Raw genomic sequence first — 17,084 nt, forward strand, 5'->3', positions numbered from 1 at the left:
TAGTACCTGCCCTCAAAAAGAGATCAAAAAGGAGGCCCAGCCTCCAAGGATCTTGACTTGCCGTTTAGCGAATTACACCCAACTGACCAGAATACACATCACCTTCCATAGTGGAACTGGCTCACAGGAGCTGACATCTGTGGGATATCAATTGGAATGTGGCGGTTGTGATCATAAGTAGCACAATGTGCTATACCTAAATATAGGCATAGCTTTTATTTAGAGTTTACCCGGCCACCATTATGGATGACCTATGATCATCACAGTTTTGGGTACAGTGGGGCATATCTTAAATGTCGCCTCTGAACCGCAGGGGCTTGGCTGTCTCTGTGGCTGTCAAGTGGGCAGCTTGTGACCTTCAAACCTTTTCTGTGTCATGTGTAGAGCGGGTGCCACAGATCAGATTACTGATGCGGCAGGGCATGGGAGCACTACACTTTTGGCATGCAGTCGATGGGAAAAGGGGAATCTCGTTGGCAGATTACCCCTTTTTGAGACAAAATTGCCCTAATTTTTCTATTTGGTAATACAAATCAAAAAAGCCCGGGGTTTGCACCATTGCCAGATGCCAATTCCTGACAAAGGTATCTCTTTAAGTGCTGCTCTTGTGATCGGGTTTTCAGAAACACACCCACTACAGGCCTGACCCTGTCTTTGCTGGAGCCTAGCAGGCAGTCTGCAGCCCGTACTTCTATAGTTTGATGCTGTGTTCACGAGTACAGCTGTGAACCTGAGCCCCTAAATGCAGGATGTCTGTGCTAAATTCCCAGGTACAGAGTAGGTGTGTGACTGTGCTCCTCATCACCTTAGCACCAGGCATGACACTGTCCTGATGCATCGTGCTGTGGTCTCTGCCCCAGACTATTGCCCTGTCACGTGCCTGCAGTACAGTATTCCATGGGGACCTTGCTAGCCCTATTGCATTTTAATTCACCCTGTCCCTCCTGTCCCTCCCAGTCCAATCATTGTCCTCTCCTTCTTCCATTTGGGATTTAAATGTATCTCTCTCCTCCTGCCGTGGTCCTGGGTGTCCCCTGACACAGAAGAGCCCTTGTTCCACACTGTTATTGTTCCGCATTCTCACTTCTGCAGAGCTCGAGAGGACCATGGCTGTGCTCCCTTTTGGACTCTTTGGTATCCTGGGTTTGTTAGGTTCCTCATTTTGTTTTCCGTTCTGGCATTAGTTGTTGTGACCCTCTGGGGCATGGGGATGAGCAGCCAAGAGCACAGACAGTGAAGGCCTGGAAGTGTAGAATCCACACTTGTGATATAGAGTGACCAGGATATGAGACATGCATTTGCACACTGGTGGCTGCTTTGGTCAACTATGTGAAGCAACCAACAGGTAGACAGGGTGGTGTGCCACATTATAGCTTCCAGAACTCACCCAGCTCCTCTTCCTGAACTATGCTTCTCTCTGTTGTGTATGCATCTAGCCTTACTGTGAGCATGGCCTCTTACCATCGTGAAAGCTTGTAGCATTGCTTTGAGTATGGTTCATTCCAGCTTCTCACAATGCGCCCCTGCCATTGGGCTCCTGCGCTTTCATCCAGGCAGCTTTTTTCCTAGTGTTGTGGATTATTGTTGATGTTGGTCCCACTGTGTGCCTGAAGGGAGACTCTGTGGGCCATGGATATGTTCTGGAGGTGGCTGGGACAGTCTCTGCTTTTGTGAATGGTGTAAGCTGCGTCAGGGAAGATGTGGACTCAAGAAAGACCTAAAGCCTGGGCATTGGCACAGTAAAACTCTGAATTTCGTCACGAGAGCAGGCAAATCACGGGGGCTTCTCCATGCATCCCTTTATCAAAAACACAAAATAATGGGACTGTTCATTACATTTGGATCCTTTTGACATTGCTTTGTACAATTGTAATGTACTGTGTAGTGTGTGCTATTTAATTGTAATTCACTGCGCCATGTTGTGCTATACATTGGTATTGTGAAACCTATCCAGAATATGTGGTCCTATCACCATTGTACTTGCTACAGTGTATGTTATGTTAAGAGTTTTTATTTTTTTATACTGCGCCAGTCACCACTGAAGTGATCTAAGAGCAGTGAGGCTTGCCTTGAGAAAATTTCAGGTTGACGACCTTAAAGGTAGTAAAACGATTCCAAGGGGGCAAGTAATTAAGCACCACCTCCATCTTTTTCCTGGCATTTTCTATGCCATTGTCAAGCAATTCCAAAAGGCAACTGTGAACCTGATTTTTCTGTGTTTCTTTCCAGATTTTCACACAACTGACTATAGGTACTAACTTTCATTTTCAAAACATGTCAATAAATTCGGGAGAAACTGTCTACCCAACAAGGAAACACTTATGTTATTGGGGGGTGTAAGTGATTTCAAACTGGCACACACCCAAGTCTCACCCAGCATGTAGTGCGCAACTGAAACCCTTATTAATTTTTATATATAAGTTCAATATTCTGAACGATATACCACTCACATCACACCCTTCTCCTGAGACCCCACCCCGGTCACACTGAACCAGGAATCAGGCTAGTTTGCAAAGGTAAATATTTATTTATTTATTCAAAATGTAATCACAATATATTTTAATAGGTAAACAACAATCACCAATGGGGTGACAGAACGCAGAATAATATCTTTAATACACTATAAATCAAAGAATGAGCACACAAACAAATGCAGCACAGGAAATAATACTGTTGTGCCTCTGTTGGTATAGATGGCACTATGGTTAGAGGTTCCCCCTGCAACTCCCCCCCACCCCCAATAGTGAATTAAATAGATGTGAGGAGAGAGCAGGTATTCAGGAATAGCACACATCGAAGAGAATATCAGTGCCACCTTCCTCCTTCAAACACTAGAGAAAAACCGAATTGACTTTACAGCGGCCAGCATGGCGTTTAAATTGTCTTTAGAATTTACTGGGCAAAAAACACCAAATGTGATCAAAAATAAATTCTTATGAGAGCCGCTTTGAACAGTTGCACACAAACACAAACAAACATTTAGTCCAAAGAAAGCATTTAAAATCTCAAAGTCCAAGTAAGAAACAATTTAAAGCTATTTCACACGTGTAAAACCTTTCAAATTTTAAAATTGCGGCAAACTTTTCCTTGCACGATTTTTGCTATAACGGGAGAATCGCTGTTTTGCAATTTGGGTTCTATGGATAGCTATTGATAATAATTTCACATTTATATAGCGGTATGAACCCTCGGGTATCTGAGCTCTGCTTAGTATTACCCACGGTGTGTGGTGTTAGGTACAAGCAGAAGTTGAAATTTCATTTCTATCATAAAAACTGAGGGAGTTGTAGAGGTTTTAGTAAAGGTCGATTTTGTAAAATAGGCGCGAGAATGGAAAACAGAGATTCAGGTATAAAGATGACAGATAGGTTTAATTATGCTATATTAAGACAACAACAATTAGAATGCCACACAGGAAGGTAATTCTCGGCCGATCATAACAGTTCATGTGTGATGCTCTAGTTTCAGTTGGTTTGGGAATACCTTTTCTTAATCAATCAATAAGAAGTTAGGGTTTAGGAACACAGATGAGAAAAGAGACAGCGCAAAGATAGTTCTAGTAACATGATGGTTCTAAATTAGAATGGGATAGATTTGAAATAGGGATCATACAATGCAAATATATTATGGGTCACTGTTCTTCCTATTAATACTCACAAAATAATTTATTAAATTGGACTGTCAGTTCTGGCCAGGGATTGGGCAGGTCAACCGGCAAAGAGACACCTCTGGAGGGATTTGGGTCACCAGCGTGGTTCCGGTCAAGTTGGGACTGCACCTCAGACTGGATTTGGGAGGGCCCATTCTGGTGACTGGACGCGGTAGATAACCGGATGCAAGTTTTCAGTGGGCAAGCCTAGTGGTAGTCAGCCAAGCTGAATTACAATTAAATCCCTTCCAGTTTGGGATTTTTGCAATTGGGGCAGGCTAGCAATAATATTGCAATGCTAGAGTCTGGATTCAGCAATGAAATCTGGATCTCTCAAAGAATTTTGGAATCAGCTACAAAGTGAAAGGTTCAGGAATAAGGTGCTGCGTGGACATCTGGATGGGTTCTGGAAGCAGGGTGTTCTGGAAGCAGAGTGTAGAGTAGAGTTCAGTTGACCCTATGTGTAGTGCCTTTCCTATATTTATCCCTTATACATTTTATGTCATGGGCAGAACTTCAGAACACACCTCCCTATGTGTGAGTGGCTACAGGCATGTGCTTCATTTTGGTTGGCAGCTTAAGCAGAGCTGTCATCTTATGGCAGAATTTGGGAACTCCCTCCTTGATTTTTACTCAAAACATACTTTTGTACAAATGTACATTTGTTCCATTATGTACCCTCACAAAATTAGACACATATTTTCACATTTGATGGTCTACATTTACATCCAATTTCCATCTCTGTGAGAGCTGTATTGGTCATTTTACGGATTTTCATCAATTTTACCCAGAACACTTTGGATTCATTATTTCTAATTTGATACACCTCTGGGTTCTGATCAGTGGATTGTGTACATACAAGTTTAAGCTTTCAACATTCATAGTTTTGCCACAATCAGTGTTTTAGTGTATCTTTGGTTCCTTATGTAGTAAAAACTCCTACCACCTCATCAACTGTCTAGCATGAGTTCAGACTTATAAGTTTGTATTTTCACGTGTCTACTTATTTTGGCCGTCATGTTAAATGTCATAAAGTTCTTAGGCAGAAACAAGTAATTTCCATTCAAAATTCAGTCCAGATTTTGTTTTCTCTTGCTTCCCAAAGTGAGCAGATGGCCGGTCCTTTGAAGTTCACTGAGAACCTACTCCACTTCGTGCTCCTCCTGACAGAGGCCAATTCTCAACATGTCCTTTGTTCTTTGATTAGTCAGCAGACAAATGTTTAATGCAAATCCTTTGAGGGGCTTGCTGGGATTATGCGTGGCCATTAACAGCCATTAGTCTTCCTGTTCTCAAGGGCGTGTCAACAGGAGATGTCATTTTTCCCAGGGCAGGCCTGTCAGATCAGAGCTCACATGTGGATTGGCTTCAGACTGGGCTCTTTGACATTAAAATATTTTTAGTTTGCATATAAAATATAAGTACAGAGTATAAAGAATGTAACCATTTTAAAAGAATTAACTCTTCACCAACATACTTGCAACTTTTCAGGACAAAGAATACATTTAAGATAAGTTTTACAGCCAATTTCTTTTTGCAGCTGTCAGGTTGTGATGCCTGGATCCCTCTGAATGCCTTGAGGATTCATTATTCTAGCACACTCTCCCTTCAATAATTTGCTGAGGAAAATAACTGAACTTAGCGCCAAAACAGCAATTTGAAGGTTGCCCTTGACTAGGAATCTGTATTTAGGGGCATTTTCTGATTTTAGCCATTCTGTGGGCTTGTTTACAGTGACAGATGACAGCAGTGATGCCTGCTTTTACACCACTTTGCCGGTGTATTTGGCAGGGCGTGCAGCCTCATTTATGGGCTGTGAACTCTGCGCAATTTTGCATACTAAGTGCGCACAGGGGTTATTGCCTCCATTCTTGGCAATTTCTTTTCCCCATTGGCAGAGGTGGGCAGTGTGGTGCAGTGGCGTTGATAAAAATACTCCACAGGGGTCCACTGCATAAAAAAATAGGTGCCTAGTTGTTATGCTAAAATGATAATTAGCAACCTGCGATGGGTGAATGGGCAATGGGTGAATAGGCAGGCCTAACTCTGAAGTATGAAAGCCATTGCAGGGGGGAGTCAAAAGGGAGGGGATCAATATGAACATTTCAGGGTCATCTGGTGAAGATCACACATCCCCAATGGCACAGGAAAAAGAACACCTTCTCGAATAGGCCCAATCACATCAGGGTAAAGCACAGCACTTGTGTTTTTAAGCACAAAATACACCTAAATAATTGAATGCACAGCTAGGTTTGTCAGTTCAGGTATACTTCACAGCATGAAGAAAGGCACCCCGGATCAGTCAGGTCAGAAAAGAAGTAACCTGGTTCTCAAAGTCGTGTTTTATGAAGCAAATAAAACAGAATACAATTGAAAACACTGTCCAACTTGCCCACTCAAGTCCCTCCAGTCAGGCGAATGAATACAGTGAAAAAAGTCACAAACAGATATAGCCAGACATCGCAAGCATCATGAAACGTTGCACATATTGCAAAAAGTTGCAAACATTGCATGACATAATACAATACAGCATAGCATGCATAGCAAAGCAAAACATTGGCAAACACAATGTGCCTATGTGTTCTCTCTCTCTCTCTCTCTCTCTCTCTCTCTCTTTCTCTCTCTTTCACTGTGAAGTACTGTAGTAATTACATTGGACACATTTTGCAACAAGAATCACGTTCTGCTTTCGCCAAGATCTTCTAACTTCTCCACTGTGCTCTCAGAAATATCCATATCATTTTACTGGACACTTTTAGGCTAAATGAGTAAACATTGCAGGGACTCCTTTCATAAACATGCCAGGGGAAGCGGAAGTGACATCACACAACCCTTCACCCCTATGACATCACCGGAATTGCTTTATTAGGACAGAAACTTGTGCAAGTCAGGCTATGTTTTATAATAGAATTGTTCACAAAGGTACACCTTGAAGTGACTGTTAACCAAATTGGATTGAGATACTGAAATCCTTTCCACTACTAAGTACTGGTGTATGCATATGTGTATCATTGTAGGGTGTATTGTACATTAATTGAAGTGTTTTATGATCGTTGAAATGTTTGTGACATGTATATTAAAATTCAAATATATTTTCTAAAAGTGCATTTTGGGGAAAGGTCCATTACTGTGCAGGTCTCTAATTGTGAGTATAGGTTGAATCACTTTTATATCCTTCCTTTTGTATAAATCACAAAGTAGGAGGGCTGTGGGTCCCTCACGTGGGATAAGACGTAGCAAGATTATCACAGGATGTGATGTCATTTGCCCCCACGCCCAAGTGACATCATGGGAAGTGATGGCAAATGGCCTTCAGATTTTTCAGATATGTCTAGCACCAGTGTTTCCAGGTGCTCTCATTTCAACCAGATATAAGACAAGAGGCAAAGAGGGAGGCATGATTTGTCCATGATCACACATTTGGTGAATGTCATTTTCCATATTCGACGTGGGGTCTATATGTAAAACATACATAATGCAGTACTTGTAACAGGGTAATCGAAATCTCTAATATGTGCTCCAGCTAGTGTATGAAACATCTATAGATCAATGGGCACGAAAGTACTCATTATCTGTGGTGTTGCTTTGTTAAACAAGCTATAAATGCCCTGACCAGGGGAGGCGTGCGCTGCTTTTTACCCAGGACCAAAATGCTGCATGAGCAAAGCCTGAAATTTAAATCATTGACCAGGATTTAGTATCATCAAAATTCTTTGGTTATAAATGTATCTATGAGTCAGCTACCACTACGACAGGAGGAACCCACTAGACTGGTATGCATGCACACAGGATAGTTCACATGATAATGTTATCTTTGCTGCAGTATAATACCTGGTAAAGTTTATTTCAACATACCCAAGACCCACCATAGTTTTTATGATCTAAGCTTAATACTGGGTGCCAGAGGACTTAAAAAGCCCCCACCGTTAATGTAATATCATTGCTGCATACATAAATCCGTGACACCACACAGTTGTTTTAAATTTAAAACACCCACGAGTTGCTTCTCACCTGGGGACTCACGGTCAGACTTCAAGGCGCGCACTCACACTACCCCTTTATCAGACAATGGCGTATCACAACATGTGGGGGCACCCAGCTGGTTATGCTGTGCCCCCCCAAGCTCCTTAACAAATAACAGGGCACACCACACCCCCTGCCAGCCCGGACCACCATGTGTGTGCAATGTCCATGATGATTATGCTGCTGTAGGGGCATGCACTTCTACAAATTAAAGAAGTACATATGTTTTTTAATGAAAGCTTTAATGTTTCACCTAGCATGGTCCACAAATATATCAGCCGCCCGTGGTGGCTGATGAGTTGTTTTTTTTGAAGGGTCTAAATATTTGCCACAAGTATGCGATTGCGAATGAGCATAACGAGGGAGCCCGAACTAATGAAAATGGGTTTGGAGGGTTGGGGTATTCTTCCCCCTCCCCAGAGAAAATGTTTTGAATAATGGGTTAACATGGTGCATTACACAGCACACTTTCTGTGAAAATGTGGGTAAAAGGCCAACAATTTGGTAAAAGGTTTTGTAGGGTGTAGGGTAAACCATAAAAAAAAGTACAATAGATGCAAGTCATCAACAGTGCACAGGGCATTTACCAATGCATTATCAGGCTGGTCCCTGAATATATGCCAGTATAAAAAACATGTGTATGCTGGCTGTGCCTATACATTTCCATGCTGGCTCCACCAACATATGCTAGTATTCCCATATAAGATCAAATTCATGTTCGCTTTAAGATGTTCTTTTATAGTATCATCACTGGTACTAGGCACAAAACTGGCTCTGCCAGTACATGCGAGTACTCCTATGTAAGAACATACCCCTGTTGGTTTGGGCATTAAAAGTGGCATGTCACAATATGAATACCTGTCCAAACTGTTCCAATGTAAGCCAGTCTAGACCCATAAGAACACTTATCATGCTTGGTTCATCATAGATGCTCAGTTAATAAAAGGTTATGCTACAGTAAAAAAATATTCAGGCCGCTACACCAAAACATCAGTCTAGTGAGGTAACACTACTTGTCATGTTTGCTTTTTCAAAGATGATGAGTAATAAATGCCATGCCACAGTAAGCAATTGCTAGACTGACTGCACCAAAATGCCAGTCTAGCCAGGTAATGACACCCACGAACTTGGCTTGGCCCAAAAATACCAGAAAAACAGGCAAAGTCAATAATGGATGTGTCAAAAATGCTCTAGTGATCCCCAGGTTCCCCAGTCTCCCAGGGCTTTGCACACACATTCACACATGCATCCCATTCACCCACTGGTCACTCACCCATACATCCCCTGTGACATTTATTCACACTTCATTCACCTCTCAGGCACGCACCCACCCACAACATTCAAACACAGACTACCACCTTCATACTCATTCACCCACTAGTCACTCACTCACACCTTCTCTTACATCCACTCATTGCATTCTCTACCAGGACACACCCACCCAGAACATTCAAAAACACACATCGCATCACTTCTCATTCATCCAACATTCACATGTGTAAATCTGACATGCACTTCCCACATGCAGCAAAATACACATTTTTTTAAAGCTTTCTTACATTTTTCTTGCAGCTTCGGTCTGTTTTTCCAGGCCACCCTAGGCTCCTCCATGCTGCTCACAAACAGGAATTAGGAAGCTGCAAGAGATTCTTGGTTCCTGTATGTGAGCTACGAGGAAGCCCAGGGAGAAGGGGTTGGAACTGAACGTGGCATGTGACATGTGACACATGTCACAGTCAGCTTCAACAGCAACCCCTACTGATGGGCCCAGCCTTTACACTGGCCCAGCCTTTACACTGATGGGTGAGGATTGGGATGGGGACCCCCCAGAGGTGGTGTGGCATGGGACCCCACACCACAGTGGCTGTGGTGGCCCCCTCTACACCAGGAGCTTCTTTTTTTCTTTCTTTAAAACATTTTGTTTGTATTCTTTAAAATCATTGAGGCCACAAAGGAGTCCCAAGGGGTTGCAAATTGCACCCCCCGGGGTCACAATTGTGAGCCCTGGCAACAACCAAAATGACGTCCCTGAAACATTGCTTGCAGTTCTAGCGTACATGTTGACCTACTTTAGGTAAACATGAGGCAGGAACACCCTGTCACTTGTACATTTAGACATTGCTGTTACATGTCTACTTGTTTCCTTTGCTGAAAACCTAGCAAAAGCCAATTTACCTCCAAAATACATCCTATTTAACACAAGTCCCCAACTATGGTCCCGATTCATGGAAAAGTGCACATTGACCATGCAAAGTCAATACTCCAAAAATGACTCTGCGTAGCACCAGGCAAAAAGTTTCCAATGCGCATGTATTCATGGAACCCAAATTGCAAAGCAACCTGATCCGCAAAAAAAGCCAAACTGTGTGAGGAATGCCCACAACAGGCACCGCCCCTCCCTCGCAAACCAAAATCATAGCCATGGACCAACCATTCCACAAACCTCTGCATCCATGTCTGACCCAACATCCAACCCCCTGGCGACAAAGCGCAGTAACGGCTGCACCCGTGCGATCCAGAGTTAGGTCCCCGGTAAGTAACAGCAGCACCCCTGCAATCCTGTGCGAGGTCCCCATAAGTAATGGCTGCACCCCTGCAAATCTGCCTGAGGTCTCCCATAAGTAACACTACACCCCTGCGATCCTTCAAGGGGTCCGACTTAAGTAACAGCTGCACCCCTGCCAATCTGTGCTAGGTCCCACGTAAGTAACGGCGGCACCCCTGCAAATCTATGCGAGGTTCCTTTAAGTAATGGCTGCACCCCTGCCAATCTGTGTAAGCTCTCTTCCAAGTAACGGCTGCACCACTGCAATTCTGCGAAAGGCCCCCCATAAGTAACGACTGCACGCTGCCAATCTGCATCAAGTCCCGCTTAAGTAAAAGGTGTACCCTTACAATTCTGCACACCGTCCACCCTACTCCCAACGCACCCACACTGCTGCCATGTACCCCTTCTGCACAGCTGCCCTTTTGATCCCAGACAATACCTAACAGCCCCCCTCACCTCCAACACCACCCCCAGGCAGCCTGACACCACCCACCAGCCCCCTCACCTCGACACCACCTCAGGCAGACCCTCAGGTCCTGACACCATGCACCAGCCCCCCTCACCTTTGACACTACACCAACCTGGCCCTGCCACATAACACCCCTAACAGTCCAATGTTGACCAACAATTTACCTCAACTCCACTGGCTTGCCACCAACATGAAGAATACCGGCTACATATCCACCCCTAGACTGAACAACTGAGGGCACTTATGCAGAATACATGTCCGTAGCTCATCACAAGACTCCCTGGTACATCACAATCAATTGCACAGCAACATGACAGCAGAATATAGCACCAGCCTTCATTGTGAACACACTATTTACATGCAACATAGTAAAACAATGTAATGCGAGATGACATCATTGTGCCCATGTGCAATTGCAATGGCCTCAAAGTGCTGTAATTTAATTAACTAAGCAGACACAAGTCCAGTACAGCACTGATAGGACATAGTAACATGTAATGTGTGTTCATAGTAGCATGTTCATAGTAGCATGTAAAGATCAATGAATGAAGGGAGTCAGGTAGGAACACATAGCAGTCAAAACCCCTGTAACTAACACAAGTTGAACAGGCATGTGCTCAGGTGATGGAAAGGATGTCTGAGAGTGGGTGAGCCAAGGAGATGGTTGATGTGTACAGCCAGACTTAAAAAACTCGCACGTGAAGATGAAACATTTGAGTGGGAGATGTGCAACATGACATGAAAGCATCCACTGAGTGGTAGTTGATGTGCATAGGTGGGTGGCCATGCATCAGGGGGACACACCTACTCAATAATGACTGCACAAGTGATGAGCATGTCCCACACATCCACAGTGAGGCCACCAACCCACGTCATATTCACAGAACAAACACACATCAAAACCAAAGTAAACCAAATGCTGCACATGAACTAAGAGACACCAACAACTGTGTGATCATGAAACTCAAATATTTACACCATGAAAATCTCTATGTGAAAAGGGGGTAATGTCCAAGGGCAAAAATGAACAAAAGTCCCAAAAATAAATCAACACAAATAACTATATACACAGGCAGCAGGCTCAATAGTCCCTCATCACGTCCTATAGGGCAGAGTCGCATTATACGTCCTCCACTTGGAGGCGGGCCATATTCTCTCCTGGATGGCTTGCAGCCCCCCAACATCCTCCTTTCCTCCTCCTCGACATCCCTGCAACTCTACTCCAGGATGGCAGCCCGCCTAAGAGACCTTCGCACCACCACCTCTTCCCTGGCCCTGGCAAGACTTGCCATCCTAGCCCACTGCTTCTCTGCCATCAGCTGCATTTGGAAATCCATTCTGATGCACACTTTCCCCTCCATTCCTCCTGTCAGGTGATTGAAATGTCCCGCCTGTCTTGCCTCCTCAGTGTCGTATGGCGCTGCAAGGAATTCCTCTGGGCTCTCGTTATATGCTACTGCCTGAGTGTACGCTGTGCAGGTAACCCTGCTGTCTGGATGTTACACGCTGGGGGGATACAGTGCCAGCAGTGTCCTGAGGTGCCAACTGTCCCACTGAGGTCGGTTCCTGTGTTGGTGTCTGGCAGGCCCAGTGACCACTCCTTCTATAGTAGCTGAGACTACTACCTGAGACAGGGACATGCTTGCCACCAGACTTGGCACCAGACTTGGCAGTGTGGGTGGGATTGGCGTAGAGGTGGCCTTGATGTTACATTGCAAGGAGGGCTCCCTAAGGAGGACTGGGGAACAGATAAATCAGTGGTGGAGGAGGCAAGTGAAAGTACCAGCGCACAGACCACCCGAGAGTAGAGCACATGCCAGCTGGCCCAGCTACCGCAGCCTGGAACATAGCCACTGATGAGTCCCAAACCACAACAATCTCCTGGGACGTTCCATCAGCAGCTCCGTTTGGTCTGGTGGTCTGGTCCCTACCTTTCAGCTCCACAGTGATGCCTCTGCACTCTTCATGTGCTGCAGCAACTGTGGAAAATGCGGCAAAAGACATTGACATCACTAATCATCATTAATGCATGAGTGACATACACAACATCACCAATCATACAGCATGTTGCAACAAGGAATTCACACACACACACACACACACACAAACACACACACACACACACACACACTGTGCACACATATGCTGCTGCATGAGTGTGGTGTGGAGAATGAATCACAGTCATGACACACACCCATGTCAACACAGCACATTGTTGTGTGCCCACCAACACATCACACAAAACAAGCAACACTGCACTATCAATGACCAACCCACTCAAGGATGACATGCAGCCAGCAGCATGGGAACTGCACCAGGGCACCGGCCCACACAAACACCAACATGCCTATGTGACAGCATGACCAGCAAGCAACAGGTACTGCCACACATATCTGCAAATCAATTGCTCATGTTTTGTGGCACAGCATACACATATTGCATGTACACATGGGCCCCAAATACATTGCGATGAGACGTCACATCCCTGTCCTTGAGATGTCAATGCAACAACTTGACATTCACATACATGTGGAGGTGTCCATCATGCACGTCCCTCACATGCCCTCGCTAGGGAGAATTCTCACAAATGTGCTAATTCCCTTCACCTTAGAGACCCCCAGCAACTCTGCTGGATTTTTGAGGACTTGATTTTTTTCCTTTCGAGAGTGTGAGCCTTTTTTCCCACTCTCCCGTGTATTTTGATGTTTGTTTTACTCTTGTGTTCTTGGAACATGGGGTTTTAGATAAACCCCATAGGCATCATCTTTTTATGTGTGTCACAAAGCACCCTCCGTGCAGTGATACAGGACAACCTTTTTAGGCTTTCCAAAGGTTTAGGTACCTTCTCTGGGATAAACTACTGTTTCCCAGAGAATGTAAAGTTAAATTGACTTTACTAGTCTTTTTAAATTCGTAGACCCAGCACACACTATCTTACAATACAGTGTTGGAGGGGTAACCTAGTATCCGCTATGTTGCGAAACTCACATAGCAGTCAAATGCTACACTTTCCTATCGAAATGGCAGGGGGCAGTGGTTTTACAACAAACTACCACGATTTTTCCCGACCGCGAACACTGGTAGCTAAAAATCACGGGAGCCATGTTTTTCAGGATGGCTTCTGAGCCCCCTTTGTTTAAACAGGTCCCGGTCTTCATTTTTCACCATTTCTTTGTGGAAAGGTCCTTCTAGAGTTTGTCTCTGCGCGCCAAACTAGGTTTGGTCCCTTTGTTCCTAAGCCTTTGGCAGGCTTCGGGACTGAAGACCGCCACTGGCGCTCGAGTGTGTGGTGTGGGCAGGAAGTGAGGGAGTAGCCTGAAACTTCATGTGTTTAGTCTCCTAGGAGACCCAAATGCACTCTGGCGTGATTGGCTGGGTGACTTTCTGGCAAGGACAGCCACCCTGCTGGGTGAGTCGCAGCTAGGCTGGAATGAATGGGAGAAAACTGTTTAAAAGGCGAGTCTCTTGGACTGGAAAGCAGAGTCGACCACTGGAACGAAAGAACCGAAGACGAGCTGGAAGAGGACGGCTGCTGCAACTACTGGACCATTGGTTTGCCCGGTGGAGCCCTGCTGCAGGTCCAAATCGCCAAGTTCACCTCGACAGACAAGCCCTTCAAGGACGACTTCTTCCTTTGAGTTTGTAAGACCAATCAACTCGTAAGCCTCCTGGATACCATTCTCGGAGCTGGTTAGGATTAACCAGGGGAAAGGACACCAGCTTGTGTGCTTGAAGGACAGCAACCGGAATCGAAGATTTGCTAATTTTCCAGCTTTGCGACCAGTCCCCGTGCAGTGCAGGAGTCCCCTGATGTCCTCCCTCTTGTCCCCATGACTGAGGCTCAGAAACAGCGAGATCTGCAGGAAATGCCAGGAACAGAAGTCTTCAGCTGCATCGCTTTCTTCAATATAAGGTACTATGAAAACCCGGCCGAGAGAACTTACCTCTCACTGCAAAAGTGCGTACAACTTTGGCAACTTGCAGGCCTAGTCAGCTTGTGACCCGACATACAAACCTTTCTTCCGTGAACTACTTCTAAGAACTGTGCCAAAGACTTTTCCATTTTAAATACCAGAACAGTTTTTACTTATACAGGTCACTAACCCATTGACTTTGGCCTACCTATTGCATTGAATCAACTCTTGTGGTGAACTCAAAATATTTGCACTGTTTTAAAGTAACTTTAATATTCGTTTTATTAACTTATGCCTTTTTGCTCCTACTTTCATGCTATTCTGCTCCTACTTCAAGGGAGCTCAACTGCTTAGTAATTAGTACTATAGTATATTTTTTGTGTGATATTGGTTGCCTCATATAGTGAATGCTTTATAAATGATTGTGTAATAAATTAATAAGTGTTTTACCAAGAAAACTTGAGTGTAAGTCTCTATCTGAATACTTGTAATTATAGACCTTCATGTAACACCCTTGCAAGCTCACATTCCCTCTTGAGATAAGCCTGCTGCTCCGCTCGCTACCAAAAACTGTGTGGTACAGACTTATACCAAAGGTACACCTGTAGTCCTAGTTGTGTGTAGTGGTCCCAGAGGGTACTGCATAAAACTTTGCCTAACACCCACAACATAGCATGGCTGCATCCGAACTGTCACTGCACTTGGTCCATAATCTCACACAGCATGTGCCTGAGTCCAACATGTCATTGATGAATAAACTGCCACTACACACGCATATGCCAGTATACAACCTCTGATGCCACATACACCCATCATTGGCATGAGGCAGCAAGCCGCATACCACAAACAAGCTGCAAACAGAATGTGGCATCTGCAAACATGCAATGCACAGATACACTGTAGAACATCGCTCCACATAGGTACTCACCAGAAGCTTCCAGAAGTCTTCTACAGGCACAGATCTGGGCATGACGGTCTGGATAGAACCTCTCAAGGATCTGCAGCTCTACCTGGGTGAACCCGTGGCAGCCTGCATTGTACACCTCTACAGTGGGTTATTTGTTGAGGGCTGCCACCACCTTGGAATGGCTACGGGCCTTGAGGTCATCCCAATGTTTCCAGACCGTGTTCTTTGTGCGGTCTGCCACCCCCTCCGCATTGATTGCAGCAGTTATGTCATCCTAGATCTTCTGCCTTGCATCGTTGCACAGCTGCATTGCTAGGTTAAAGAGGGAATCATGGGCCCCAGGATCCGAACCACCAGGATGCCAACTTCGGTGGAGGTGAAGCTGGCAACCCTGTGCCTCAATGTGGGGGTGCTGCACTCTTCCGAGTTTGTTGATGGACCTGACATGGCACCCCCAAGGCAGGTATGGTTTAGTAGGGTACTGGGTAGGTGCTGTGGAGCTGTGGCAGTGTTGGCAGGGAGAGATGGAGGTCCCAAGCGCAGAAGAGGTGGTCACAGGCCCAACACAGGATTAAAGGTAAAAGTAGGACAGCTGGCAATCCAAGACAGTGCTGAGGAACTGTGATTTGCATCTCTCATCCGTAGAAGCTGATAACAGAGTAAAGGGCCTTAACAAATAAGTTACGTCACACACGCAGGACGGAGCACACCTACACATCACACCTACATGGCTCACTGCATTGATGGTGTAATATAAGGCACTGCAATATGCATCACTGGTTGTGTGCGCAAAGTTACGAGCCGGACGAGTATCACAAACACGTATTTGGGGGTATTATGGGAGGGCCCACTGGATCCCACCACTCAGGCTACATCTCCATCAACTGCCTAGGTAAGAACCCCAACCAACATAAACATTATTCTCAGTCACACAGGGTTCCATATTGAGATTCCACACTGACATCATCACTCAGGTGGAGCATGCATACAGGGACAAACAAACACCAGATACAACACTAGGCAAGCCATTTCCTTCAGGTAATGCGTACCACATTTTTCATTGTGGCGGTTGTCTCTGCGCATACGCGCATGTATTTGTTTCCATTTTGAGGACTACCATGTGTCCCATACACCATTTTTGGTTTTGGGATGCTCCTGCATATTGCATACTGCTTTTTCACTTTTCAGAAGATTTACGGGTGTTGCGTATGCAATTTCTGAGTTAAGTGGTGCTTCTGCATATCGCACACCATATTATTTGCTTTTGGGGTACATTGGAGCCTTGCCGGACCACACATCTATGTCGCACATCACGTAGACTGTTCCCTTCTATTTCCCAGAACAATATCTTGGTGGGCCTTCCATTTATCCTTTACTCCTGAAACATGAGTGGAAAGGCCCCAAGAGGGAAAGGAAGCAGACAGGGTCTGATTTCGGGGATGGGGTGAGGATAGGACTGCCCAGCCCCGGGAGGAAGTGGTGGGCCTCAGGCCACAGGTGACTCGGCACCTGGACACCAACGTGGTTGCAGACCGACAGGTAAAGCCCTACTAGCTAGGGCATCTCCAGCCAAG

The sequence above is a fragment of the Ambystoma mexicanum genome, chromosome 10 (genome assembly GCF_040938575.1).
Source record: "Ambystoma mexicanum isolate Mex_15411 chromosome 10, UKY_AmexF1_1, whole genome shotgun sequence".
Taxonomy (NCBI): domain Eukaryota; kingdom Metazoa; phylum Chordata; class Amphibia; order Caudata; family Ambystomatidae; genus Ambystoma; species Ambystoma mexicanum.